Source organism: Bombina bombina, chromosome 6 (assembly GCF_027579735.1).
Source record: "Bombina bombina isolate aBomBom1 chromosome 6, aBomBom1.pri, whole genome shotgun sequence".
NCBI classification, from domain to species: domain Eukaryota; kingdom Metazoa; phylum Chordata; class Amphibia; order Anura; family Bombinatoridae; genus Bombina; species Bombina bombina.
The window spans coordinates 1009650763-1009663982 of NC_069504.1; the positions used below are offsets into that span (position 1 = coordinate 1009650763).

Sequence of the window (13220 nt, forward strand, 5' to 3'; positions counted from 1 at the left end):
TGCAGTCCGCCACCTAAAAGGTGTCGGACGAGTTAAGGAGCAGCGGTCTTACGACTGCTGCTTCTTAACTACAATTTCGACGAGTCGGAAACTACATGGGGAGATAGCAGCATCTGCTGCTTGGTAAATCTCCCCCCAGTCTAAACTTCAAATGAGGAGTAGATTTTTTTCTGACAAATTTCAAACTTATGTCTATATCCTTTCCTCCTGTATCATGTGACAGCCATCAGCCAATTACAAATGCATATACGTATAATCTTGCAAATGCTCAGTAGGAGCTGGTAATATAAAAAGTGTAGATATAAAAGGACTGCACACATTTTGTTAATGGAAGTAAATTGGAAAGTTGTTTAAAATTGCTGCTCTAGCTGAATCATGAAAGTTTCATTTTGACTTGAGTATCCCTTTAATATTATTCTGGCAACCCAGTTGTGAGATTCAGGAACACTCTGTCTATGTATCAGGTGTACAATTTCTGTTATGTACCTCTAAAACCTAAAAAAGAACAATAATTAAAAAAACAAAGGCATATTTCTTTAAAAAGTGTAGATAAAGTTTTGGGTACATCCAAAAACTAACAATCCTGTGTGATTTTTATTAATAAAATTTCTATTTGAAATACATTTTTAAATAAAATTTATGACGGAATTGGTTTATAAAATGCAAAATGAAAGGTACAATTTTCAAAAAGTTCTTGTCCACTAAAAGACATCTTTATTGACTCAAAGATTAGGCAACTACATCATGAAAACACTAAGGTAATGTGAAGTGTCAGAGGTCAGTACAGATAGTAAACTTTCTTTCCTCTGAGCTATGGGGGTGTTCCTAAGAATTTTACTATTGCCTTGAAGCAGTTAACTGTTGAGGCGGCTGCTGATCTTGGGCGTTAATAAACTGGCTCCTCACGGCTACTTTCCCTGTGGTAAATAATTGCTTTAGACTTTTTCCTTGACAACAGTAAGCCACTGGGATCATGACATCTGTATGCTCTAAATTATAGGAATGTTTGACATGTATAATAATAAAAGTAAGTGCTTCAACAAAATACTGGTGCTCAGAGCTCCTTTTTGTTTTCATATACATTTTCCATTACTAGGGTGAATTATAGTTTTAAATTTGAGTTTTGTATGCATACAAAATTAATGTTTTTAAAGCATGTTTTATTATATAAGTTTGCAATCCAGGGATATACCTCTTGAAGAGTTTATCAAGTGTGTATTAGGGACAGATATACCGTAAATGCACTGATCAAGCAGTCTCTGTGTAGACTGTTGCTGAATTAAAGGGACAGAGTACTGTAATTTTTTTTTTCTCTGTTAATTTGTTCCCAATGATCCATTTTACGTGCTGGAGTGTATTCTTTTGTTTACAAAAAGCTCCTTTACCTTTATTTTCATTGTCAGTTATAGAATAAATAGAAGGTTTAGATGAAATCATACTCTGAGTAGGGAATGTGACAGAGATACTAAAATGTTAATTTTCCCTTGTTCTCTCAATATATTAATGTTTAAGTAAACATTGAGAAATAAGATACGGAAGACTTTGTTCAAATAATAAGACAGATAATGAGATCTGCTCTGCCTACAAGTTCAGCCTATTTAATTGAGTTGTGGTTTCAAATAAGAGAAAAAAAAATACTAAAGTGAGCAGTTTCCCACACATTTTAAACTCCACAGCTGATATAACAAGTCATAGTAAACACATTAAGGGGAAACCTATTTTTACACTACTCTGTCCCTTAAAGGTTCTGGGTCCTGCAGGATGTACTCCAGCATTCGGGGGCGGGGGTGGGGGAGAGCACTGGAATAACTGAAGTTAAATTCCAAGTAAAATAGCCACAAGTCACTAGCTAGCTCCCAGTAGTGCATTGGTGCTTCTGAGTTTACCAAGGTATGTTTTTTAACAAAAGGATGCCAAGAGATCAAAGTACATTTTGCATAATAAATCTATTGAAAAGTCTCTTAAAATTGCATGCTCTGGGGCTGATTTATTAAGGGCCAAATGGCCCCTGATGCCCCTGTTTCCGCATGAGCCTTCAGGCTCGCCGGAAACAGCAGTTATGAAGCAGCGGTCTTAAGATCGCTGCTTCTTAACTGGTTTGCCTGCTCTGAGGCTGCGGACATCAATCTGCCCGATCTCATACGATTGGGCTGATTGATTGACACCCCCTGCTAGCGGACAATTGGCCGCAAATCTGCAGGGGGCGGCATTGCACAAGCAGTTCACAAAAACTGATTGTGCAATGATAAATGTAGACACCGTATGCGTACGCTGAGCGGATCATGTCGGACAGACCGATTGATAAATCGGCCCCTCTGTCTGTTTCATGAAAGTTTAATTTTGGTCCCTTTAATAGCAATACAGTTTACTGAGCTGTACAAATATGTTGCCTTTTAGCTATTTTAGTGGATTTAGGCCACAAGCCTATGTACTGTAAATATTTGTGATGTATCTAGGAGCACAGGAGAAAACAACAAACAAACAGAAAAATAACCTACAAATAGTTTAAACAATGAAAAAGACATAAAACATAAAATAACATAAATTAAATGGAAATACATTTACTGCTAAAACCTATTAACTTCAACCAAATCCTAATTTCACTATCATATCATGAAATATAAAATGATGCTATTTATACGAAGCATGGAGCGTATTTGACTGTGTGCGTTACTAACAGTTTACAATTTCCCACACAGCTGAGTTGTTTATGAAAAGTTCCGATATTCCCTAGATACTAGTAACTATCTGTGTGTTTTTGTAGGATCGTCTTTTAGTAAAAGGATGTTCTTTTTTTTTCTGGGATATTATGAGATGCCTGAAAGCTCAACGTCCCAGCAAGACATCCAAAGCTGACCTTTCACTAAATGCCAAGTTTTTACTTGGAACAACAACAAAATATTGTCACCCTGGTTTCTCTTTTTTTTTGCAAGAAGCTCATTCAAGCTATGAGGCCTCTTCCTTTGTTATGAGCAGATGATTCACTTGCTGTTATCTTGCTCGTATACAGACTGACGCCAAATCCAGTGCTAGGACGCACAAGAACAAAGCATGCTGGTTTAGATTTGCAATGTACAGGTTTCGCCATTCATACTTCCAACCTGTATGAGGCTGAACCAGTCATTATAGGAAATACTTTTGCCATAATAAATATGAGAATTGTAACTGTTTAATTCATTTTATAGTTATAGGTATCTTTTATTTATGTAATACCTTTGTCATTTATATTTCTATATTATATTCTGTAAGTGGAATGCACCTACAATTAAAGTATTCAAATAATTGTCTCCTTTACATGATTAGGAATATTTAAAGTGTTTATTTCATGTAGGAATTCATATAGGAACAACCTATATATTTAAATCATGTTTAGGTTACATTTAAAGGGGACATGAAAGTCAAAACAAATATCCAAATTACCCCTATTACCAAATTTTAGTTTGTTTTCTATGTGTACTTTTGTTGAAAGCATAACTAGGTAGGTGTAGGAGCGTGCACATGTCTGAAGAGCTATCTGGCAGCAGTGTTTGTAACAATATTTGTAACAATGTTACACATTATTGCAGAAATTGATTACATACATCTCAAAAATGTATAACACTGTTACTGATATTGGGCAAGATTACAAGTGGAGTGGTATTTTGCACTTCTGCTAGAGCATTAATTGCACTAGAAGTAAACTTTTTAAGCCCATCGGGTTGCGCTGGCATTATGAGTTGAAAGTAAAAAATGTATCGCCCTCGTAATAACCCAATGAGTGCAAACGGTTACTTCTATTGCAATTAGCCTGTCGTGCAAAAGATAACCTCTTCCCCAGAAGAAGAAGTCAATAGAGAAAAAAAAGTGGGGAAAAAAAACACCCGACTCGCACACTAACCCAATTGCATGTTCTCAGATGCGAACTCCCGTCTGCGTATTTACTAGGGATGGGCAAATGTGTTTATATCCGAATTCGAATGTTAGAACGAATGTTATTGTAGAAATTCGATTTACATAATAGAATGTTGATAAGAACGAATATTCTTAAAAATTCGATTTTCGAATGTTATTTACAGTTTTCGAATGTCACATTCGAATTCGAATGTTACATTCGAATATCACATTCGAATTTGAATATTACATTTATAAAACACAATTGTAGACTAGAAACACTATTTCAAATGTCACATTCGAATCGAATATCACATTCAAATCGAATGTCACATTCGAATTTGAATATTACATTTATAAAACACAGTATTAGACTAGAAATACTATTTCGAATTCGAATGTCACATTCGAATCGAAAATCACATTCAAATCGAATATCACATTTAAAACACAGTATTAGACTAGAAATACTATTTCAAATTCGAATGTGACATTCGAATTTGAATGTAGCATTCAAATTCGAATATTACATTTATTAAACACAGTTGTAGACTAGAAAAACTATTTCAAATTTGAATGTCACATTCGAATTCGAATGTCACATTCGAATTCGAATATTACATTTCGAAATTGAATGAATACATAGCTAAACATTCTATCATTCGAACGAATATTTTCGAATTTTATTGAAAAATTCGAAAATGAAAATTCGAAAATAGAATGTTAGAATGTTATATAAACATTCGAAATTCAGTTAGAACGAATGTATCAAAATTCGTTTTAAATTTTGAATTTTTAGAAACATTCGCCCATCCCTAGTATTCACATATACGCTAATCAAAACTCATATTCTCATATGCGCACACCTGTATTCTAATGTGCGCTAACACAACTACGTAATCTCAAGTGCGCTAACTGACATGAAAATATGAATATTTCACATTCAAATGTTCTTCAATATATGCACTCTATGGATTTATAACACAGCAAACTTTAATACGTTATGACGTTTTGGAGCATTCAACCCTTCCTCACCAGCCACTTTATTAGGTACACCTGTTCAATTGCTTGGTAACGCAAATTGCTAATCAACCAATCACAGGGCAGCAACTCAATGCATTTAGGCATCTAGATGTGGTGAAGATAACTTGCTGAAGTTCAAACCGGGCATCAGAATGGGGATTTAAGTGACTTTGAATGTGGCATGGTTGTTGATGCCGAGACGGGCTTGTCTGAGTATTTAAAAAACTGCTGATCTACTGGGATTTTCATGCACAACCATCTCTAGAGTTTATAGAGAATGGCCCGAAAAAGAGAAAATATCCAGTGAGCGGCAGTTGTGTTGACGAAAATGCCTTGTTCATGTCAGAGAAGAATCGGCAGACTGGTTCGAGATGATAGAAAGGAAACAGTAACTCAAATTACCAGTCGTTACAACCAAGGTATGCAGAATACCATCTCTGAATGCACAACACGGCGAACTTTGAAGCAGATGGGCTACAGCAGAAGAAGACCACACCAGGTGCCACTCCTGTCAGCTAAGAACAGCAAACTGAGGCTACAATTCGCACAGGCTCACCAAACTTGGACAATAGAAGACTGGAAAAACATTGCCTGATCTGATGAGTCTCAATTTCAGCTGTGACATTCAGATGGTAGGGTCAGAATTTGGCATAAGCAACATGAAAGTGTGGATCCATCCTGCCCTGTATCAAAGGTTCAGGCTGCTGGTGGTGTAATGGTGTGGGCGATATTTTCTTGGCACACTTTGAGCCCTTTTTTTTTTACACAAATTCTAGTCTGTCTCTATTGGTTTTCTGGAAAAAAAAAATCCTGACGTTATAGAACTAAATTGAAATGTATTTAATACCCCACTTGACACTGACAAATCATAAAGTCGGGGGAGAGGACAAAAACTTTTATAAAACTAAAATCTTTTTCAGCAGGTTAACAGCTGGAAGAAAAAAAAAAACATTGAATTAAAATTCAGTAATTTAATTTAATAAAAAAAATAAAGTTGACATGTAGATGAAGGAAAGCACAAAGAAACTGAAATTTTTGCAAACTAGTTAAAACCTGAAGCAAAAGAAAAAAATGCTGTTTGCAGGGCTATATAGACTGACGGTGAGCTAAACAGGAGGGAGATGTTGGAAGATGCTTAACTTCTTCCCATACCACCGGCTTCTGATGAAAGCCTAACATTTTTTAAGATACTGAACCAAGCTGATACTGGCTGTAGATCCAATGATGGTCACCTGATGGTCAGTTGAACCCTCAACAGGGTTAGCAATTTTAATCTGTGCCCAAGACATCTGGCGGATTTCATTTATTTTTGCACCCTGCCATCCAATTATACAGCCAATCAAATCATTTGTAATGGTAAGTTCATGAAAAGTTGTTTAAGCTGAAGCATCAATGCCACCACTGAATCCAATGTTACTACTATGCGACATAGGGAAGTGAGACTGCTACATTGACAGTTGGTACAGCTTAGTCAGATAAGGCTGAGGAATGGAATATTATCCTTGAATGGTGTAGGCCCCATGGAGATACATAGTATCTAGGGAGATCCCCCTGTGTGGGACCTTCATCCCTCCCACAGGTCAGTCTCACATTACTCAATCTCTGGCCTGGCATGACACCTGACCACCTGCAAAGATCACTGGAGAGCTTGAGGGCTTGGGTCAGTATAGGATGGTAACTCCCTTCGGAGGGGACTCCAACATGACCACACAGATCTGCTTCATGCATTCTATGATAGACTAAGGAATGCCAGCAATTGTGATTGCCCTTTCTGTAGAATTAGGTAGCATATCCCCTGTTACTTGGACTTGGGCCCCTGTACCCTCTCTGATTTCCTTTATTTTGCATCCTCCTTTCCAAATAAGGGATCCACATTGGCTGGCAGGAACCACCAAGCGCAAAGTAACCGGAGGTTTGCTGGATGCAGTGCTGTTTGTCATAGAGCTACTGATATCATCTTCCAGTTTGTCAATGATCATTGAGAAGGCTTTGAAGATAGCATTTGTAGGACTCCCTAGAGTAATTATTCTTTCAGGACAATTTACTTCTGAGATGTTAATGAGAGCACCACTCTCCTCACACATCTTCTTAACAGACTCTCCTTTCTTTCCAATTATGCTTCCAACTTCCTTTCCATGCATAAGCAGCCGAATGGTGAGTGTAACATTCAGGCCTCCTTCAATAACACTGGTGTCCATGGTTAACAGTTAGTACTGTTGTATCAGGTGCTGTACAAGTCTGATCTTTGGTCACTGCAAAGTTACAAAGGACATTGAGGTGACCGCCGTGTAATGCGAAACGAAGGGCAGGAAGAGAAACAGTGAGAGGGATAAACGGGGAAGAGAGGAGAGGGGAAGGAAAAACAAGTTGTGAATGGGGAGGAAGCAACGATCCGGAGGCGAGATGCCCCAGGGAGGGAAGGAGAGAGCCGGGCGGGCTAGGAATGGTTACGGCGAGGGGGGGGGGGTGCTGGCGGGAGCTGCGCATCTGCTGCTCACTTTGGGCCCTTTAGTACCAATTAAGCATCGTTTAAATGCCACAGCCTACCTGAGTATTGTTGCTGACCAGGTCCATCCCTTTATGACTACAGTGTACCCATCTTCTGATGGCTACTTCCAGCAGGAAAATGCACTATGTCACAAAGCTCAAATCATCTCAAACTGGTTTCTTGAACATGACAATGAGTTAACTGTACTCCAATGGCCTCCACAGTCACCAGATCTTAATTCAATAGAGCAGTTTTGGGATGTGGTGGAATGGGAGGTTCGCATCATGGATTTGCAGTTGTCAAATCTGTAGCAACTGTAATGCTTGTGGGATATTTCTCTATCAAACCAAACTTGGCCAGTCTTCTTCTTATCCCGGCGTCAAGTGGACTGATAGGAAATATCCCAGAGCAGAGAAAGTTTGTAAAATGAGGTAAGCAGTACTCACAGTAGGCAGGGCAGTCCTTAGTGGCAATAGGAAGGAAATCCGTCAGAATAGCAGTTCAGGGGTAAACCAATAGAAGGACCAGGAACAGGCAGGAGTCAGCAACAAAGGGAAATCCAACAGTATAACATCAGGGGTAAACCAATAGAATGGTCAGACAAGCAGAGTTCAGAAGCAGTATATCAATCCAGCAGTTTAGGGGTTAACAGGCAGAGTGGTCAGATGAGCAGAGTTCAGCAGCAGTATATCAATCCAGCAGTTTAGGGGTTAGGCAGTCAGAGAGGTCAGACAAGCAGAGATCAGCAGCAGAATATCAATCCAGCAGTTTAGGGGTTAACAGGCAGTCAAACAAGCAGAGGTCAGCAACAATATAACAGTCCAACATACAGCAACAATAACACCCAGGAGAACACTAAGTAACACCTATACTTGGGCAATGCATTTAAGCACTGCAGGTACTTACATAGGCGCCGATTCGCACCAAGGAGGACACACAGGTGTACACATGAGCTGCATCCAGGATAGAGAGGCAGCATGTGGTAATGACATCATCACTGCACACTCTGAAGCACCGCCTGCATCTATGGCAACGGCCATAGCAACAAGTCACCACCGCCACGTCTATGGCAACAGTCATAGCGAGCAGCTGCGCGGCAGCGTGACAGCAACTGCGTGAAGCTATCATGTCAATATGGACCAAAATCTCTGAGGAATGTTTTCAAAACCTTGTTGAATTTATGCCATGAAGAATTAAGGCAGTTTTGAAGCCAAAAGAGTGTCCAAACTGGTACTAGCAAGGTGTACCTAATAAAGTTGCAAGTGAGTGTAGATGATTATATATAGGTATAGATATATACAGATATATATAGGAATATCCCTTTAAAAATACTTGTGCAGAACATTAGAATGTGAAATATTTACACTAAATACAAACACTTTATTAAAAATGAATATTGCATAAATATTGTTTTTCATGTTTTCATCTACTTAATTGCAAAGGGCTCCAATGCACTTAAATATGTGTGTGTGTGTGTATATATATATATATATATATATATATACATGTATGCCTCCTTTAGCAGAAATAACAGCCTCTAGACGCTTCCTAACCTGTAATGAGTGTCTGGATTCTGGATGAAGGTATTTTGGACCATTCCTCCTTGCAAAACATCTCCAGTTCAGGTTTGATGGTTGCCGAGCATGGACAGCCCGCTTCAAATCACCCCACAGATTTTCAATGATATTCAGGTCTGGGGACTGGGATGGCCATTCTAGAACATTGTACTTGTTCCTCTGCATAAATTCCAGAGTAGATTTTGAGTAGTGTTTTGGGTTGTTGAAATATCCAGCCCCAACGTAACTTCAACTTTGTGACTGATTCCTCGACATTATTCTCAAGTATCTGCTGATATTGAATGGAATCCATGTGACCCTCAACTTTAACAAGATTCCCAGTACCGGCACTGGCCACACAGCCCCACAGTATGATGGAACATCCACCAAATTTTTCTGTGGGTAGCAAGTGTTTGTCTTGGAACGCTGTGTTCTTTTGCTGCCATGCATAACGCCCCTTGTTATGACCAAATAACTCAATCTTTGTTTCATCAGTCCAGAGCACCTTCTTCCAAAATGAAGCTGGCTTGTCCAAATGTGCGTTTGCATACCTCAAGTGACTGTGCCGTGTGTGCAGAAAATGTTTCTTCCGCATCACTCTCCCATACAGCTTCTCCTTGTGCAAAGTGTGCTGAATTGTTGAACGATACACAGTGACACCATCTGCAGCAAGATTATGTTGTAGGTCTTTGGAGGTGGTCTGTGGGCTGTTTTTGACCATTCTCACCATCCTTTGCCTCTCTGATTTCTTTTTTTTTAAATTTCTTTATTCTCCACTGTACATAAATTACAGAAACTTTCACATAGTTGTATTTACATCCTGCTTTCTGTCCATCAATACATCATACTTCAAATTGCATTATGAGCCAGTAGTTTACAATATATTCAGTATCTTATTTAACAAATTTATACAATTCCTTTAAATTCTTAATAACATTTATATTCAATCCATATATCTGCCTTAATATATAATTTTAACCCTAAATTGTATTTCTGTACAGCTGTTATTTTTAATTTTTTTATTCCTCATTCACACCACATTCCTACCTACCCACCCACCCCACCCCACAGACAAAAGCTAAATAAAAATGAATCCAACATAAAAAAATAATAATAATCTGTATTTTTAAGAGGATACAGCAATTGATCTAATAAGGATTCTGGTAGGGAATTTAAAAACATAGCCCATTTCCCCCAAAACATATTTTTTTCATTATCCAGATGTAGTTGTGTAGCATATTGGTCTAAGATTAATTACTTCAAAATAAAGTTTTTTCACTCCTGAAAATTAGGTTTTTTCTTTTTTTTCCAATTTCTAAGTATAATATTTCTGGCTGCTAGAATAACCATATTTACAAATTTCCACTCTTTGTCTGATCCCTTATTAATCAGGAATATAATTTGTTCTAAATCAAGCACTAGAGACTTTTTTTTATAATTTTGTTAACCCAAAATTCTACTTTCTGCCAAAATTGGCTTATTAATGGACACTCCCATATAAGATGCATTAAATCTGCGGCATAATAACTACATTTTGGACATTTATTAAATTGATTATTGCCCCAGAGCACACCCTTTTTGGGGGTATAATATGTTCTATATGTTAATTTTAAATGCATCTCTCTCCATGTTGCTGATTCTGTGGCCTTTTCTTATAGAGTTTTTTATAATTTCCTGCGTTACTTCTATCCTTATGTGTTGGGTCCATTTCCTAGCCAATTGTTCTAAGTTCATCTGGCCCTCTAGGCTGAGTAACAACTGATACCATGGTGCTATTGCAAATATACCCTGACTGGTCATTTTTACCCAAGGTTCTATTTTTTCCCACCTCCACTCGAACCTATTTTCCCTATATAACTCATCTGCATAATGTCGGGTCTGCAAATCTCTGTTCAAAAGTACATAGTTATTTTTTAATGTTTCAAATGACCTGGCTACATTTTCTTCTTCATTCACCAATTGATAGATATATTTTAATCCACTATCATGCCATCTCTTAAATACAATTGAATTGGTCCCTTCCGGAAATGCTGGATTCCCTATGGCCATTAGGTATTTAGATACACCAAATTGAATCCCCAATTTTATGTATATTTTTTGCCAGGCCCATATAGGGTAATACAATGTCTTCAATGTTTTAATCTCAACATGGAGCTTATTATCGGGGATGTGTAAAATGTTCTGTAATAAATATGGTCTAGCAAGAATGTTCTCTACTTCCTGTACTGAGTAATATGATGCCCCTGATAACCATAGTTCTCTAGATAAACATAGTTTCCTAACTGCTATTCTGGTTTTTTTCTTGTCCCAAATAAACTTAGAGACCGCGGTCTGTATATCTTTAAAATCCTTTTTTACCACTGGAACCTGTATATTTTGCATTATATATAATAATTTTGGTAATATTATCATTTTTACCAGATTCACCCTACCTGTTACAGACATTGGTAACTTCGTCCATTTCTTTAGATCTTCTTTTATTATTTTTAATAGTGGAGAAAAATTTCAAGCTATACCATTTATCTTCTTCCATAGAAATTCGGATACCTAAATATTTAAATTCCTCTCCTATATCCTTAGTCTATCTATTTCTGATCCCTTTTTTTTTTTTTTTTTTTTTTAACCATAACAATTCCGATTTAATAGGATTTATTTTGTATCCAGAGAAGGAGCTAAACTGCTTGAAAATATCCAGTACAATAGGAATATTCTTCTTTGTATCTTGGACAAATAAAAGCAAATCATCTGCATATAATAAAACAATCAATTCTTTTATACCTATCTTAATACCTTGGACCCTATCTCTTAAAGCACATGCCAATACCTCAATTGCTATATCAAACAGCAGAGGAGATAGAGGGCATCCTAGACGTGTTCCTCCTTCTAACCCTATACTCTTAGATAATTGTCCATTTACCAAAAAGGCTGTTTTAGGCTTGTTATAAATATTCTCCACAATTTCTGTAAATCTTTTGGGAAAACCAAATTGATGCAACGTTGAAAATAAATGATCTCACTCTAAAAAATCAAAAGCTTTTTCTGCGTCAAATGAAATAATTAATGCATCTCTATCGTCATTATCTGATATAGATCTAGAATTCTTATTAAAATAGTCAATCTAAGTTCTCTGAACTTTTATTAGGTTTTAATATTAAAGTCGTCCAAGACGATGTGAAATTAGATGACATCTTATTTCCTTTAACAAAGTACCAATTATATAGGGCTTCTAAAACCGTGATGACTTGATCCCCCATTAACTTATAATACTCATTCGGCAGTGAGTCTGGGCCTGGCGCTTTACTATTCTTCAACCTTTTAATTGCCTGTTTAATTTCCTTCTCCGAGATAGGCGCTATAAGCTTTTCTGTGTGGTCTTTATTAAATTTAGGTGCTTTAAGTTCGGTCCAAAAATTCTCCTTATTCTTATAGTTTATTTTTTGAGCACTATATACCTTTTAATAATATTTCTCCACAATCTCTAATATCTCTTCAGTTTCTACATATATGTTATCCATCGTTTTAATAGGGCCTATAGATCTTGGTTTACTACGTTTATTTATCAAGTTAGCCAAAAAATTCCCGGTCTTATTACTGCATTTATAAAATTTTGCGCTTGCCTTAATTTCCTGTTGTGTAGCTGATTTTAATATCCAAGCATCTCTTGGTTTTTTGGCTTCCTTATATTCTTACCAACATAAACTTGAGGGGTTATTTAAATATCTATTATATGTGTTCACCAACCAACTAGTTAACTATTTTTCTTTATTTTTTGCTTTTCCTTTAGTTTACTTACAAAAGCAATACTCTCCCCCCTAATCACCACCTTAGAGGCTTCCCAATATACCTCTGGTTTTGCTATATATTCTTGATTGATTTGCATATTTTCCTGCCATTTTTGCATCAAACAGTTTTTAAACTTTAAATAATTTATTAAATAGTGTGGAAAGTTAAAACGCTTGAAAAATGCCTTTGAATTATGTACCAGAATATCTAGAACGATTGGTGCATGATTCGATAAAGTATTTTTTTTTTTTTTTTATTAAACATTTTTATTGAGGTTGGGAGAAATGTTAACAAACAGTAATCAGTTTACACAGATTAAATACAAAATATCATGAAACATCAGAAATTTACAGTAACAAGTATAGATTATTCCGATCAGTGTCAAATGTAGTCTAATAGCAAAGTAGTAGTTAAGACAAAAGAAAATAACCTGTGTAAAGATATTAAGATTCTCATTTTCTGTAAACCATATACTACGTGGTATAACGGATCATGATATG

At 36.7% G+C, this 13220-nt stretch overlaps 1 pseudogene; it reads right to left on the reverse strand.

Annotated features, from left to right (window-relative positions):
- Positions 1-6028: 6028 nt before the first annotated feature.
- LOC128662414 (poly(rC)-binding protein 2-like) lies at positions 6029-7254 on the reverse strand (annotated as a pseudogene).
- Positions 7255-13220: the final 5966 nt, after the last annotated feature.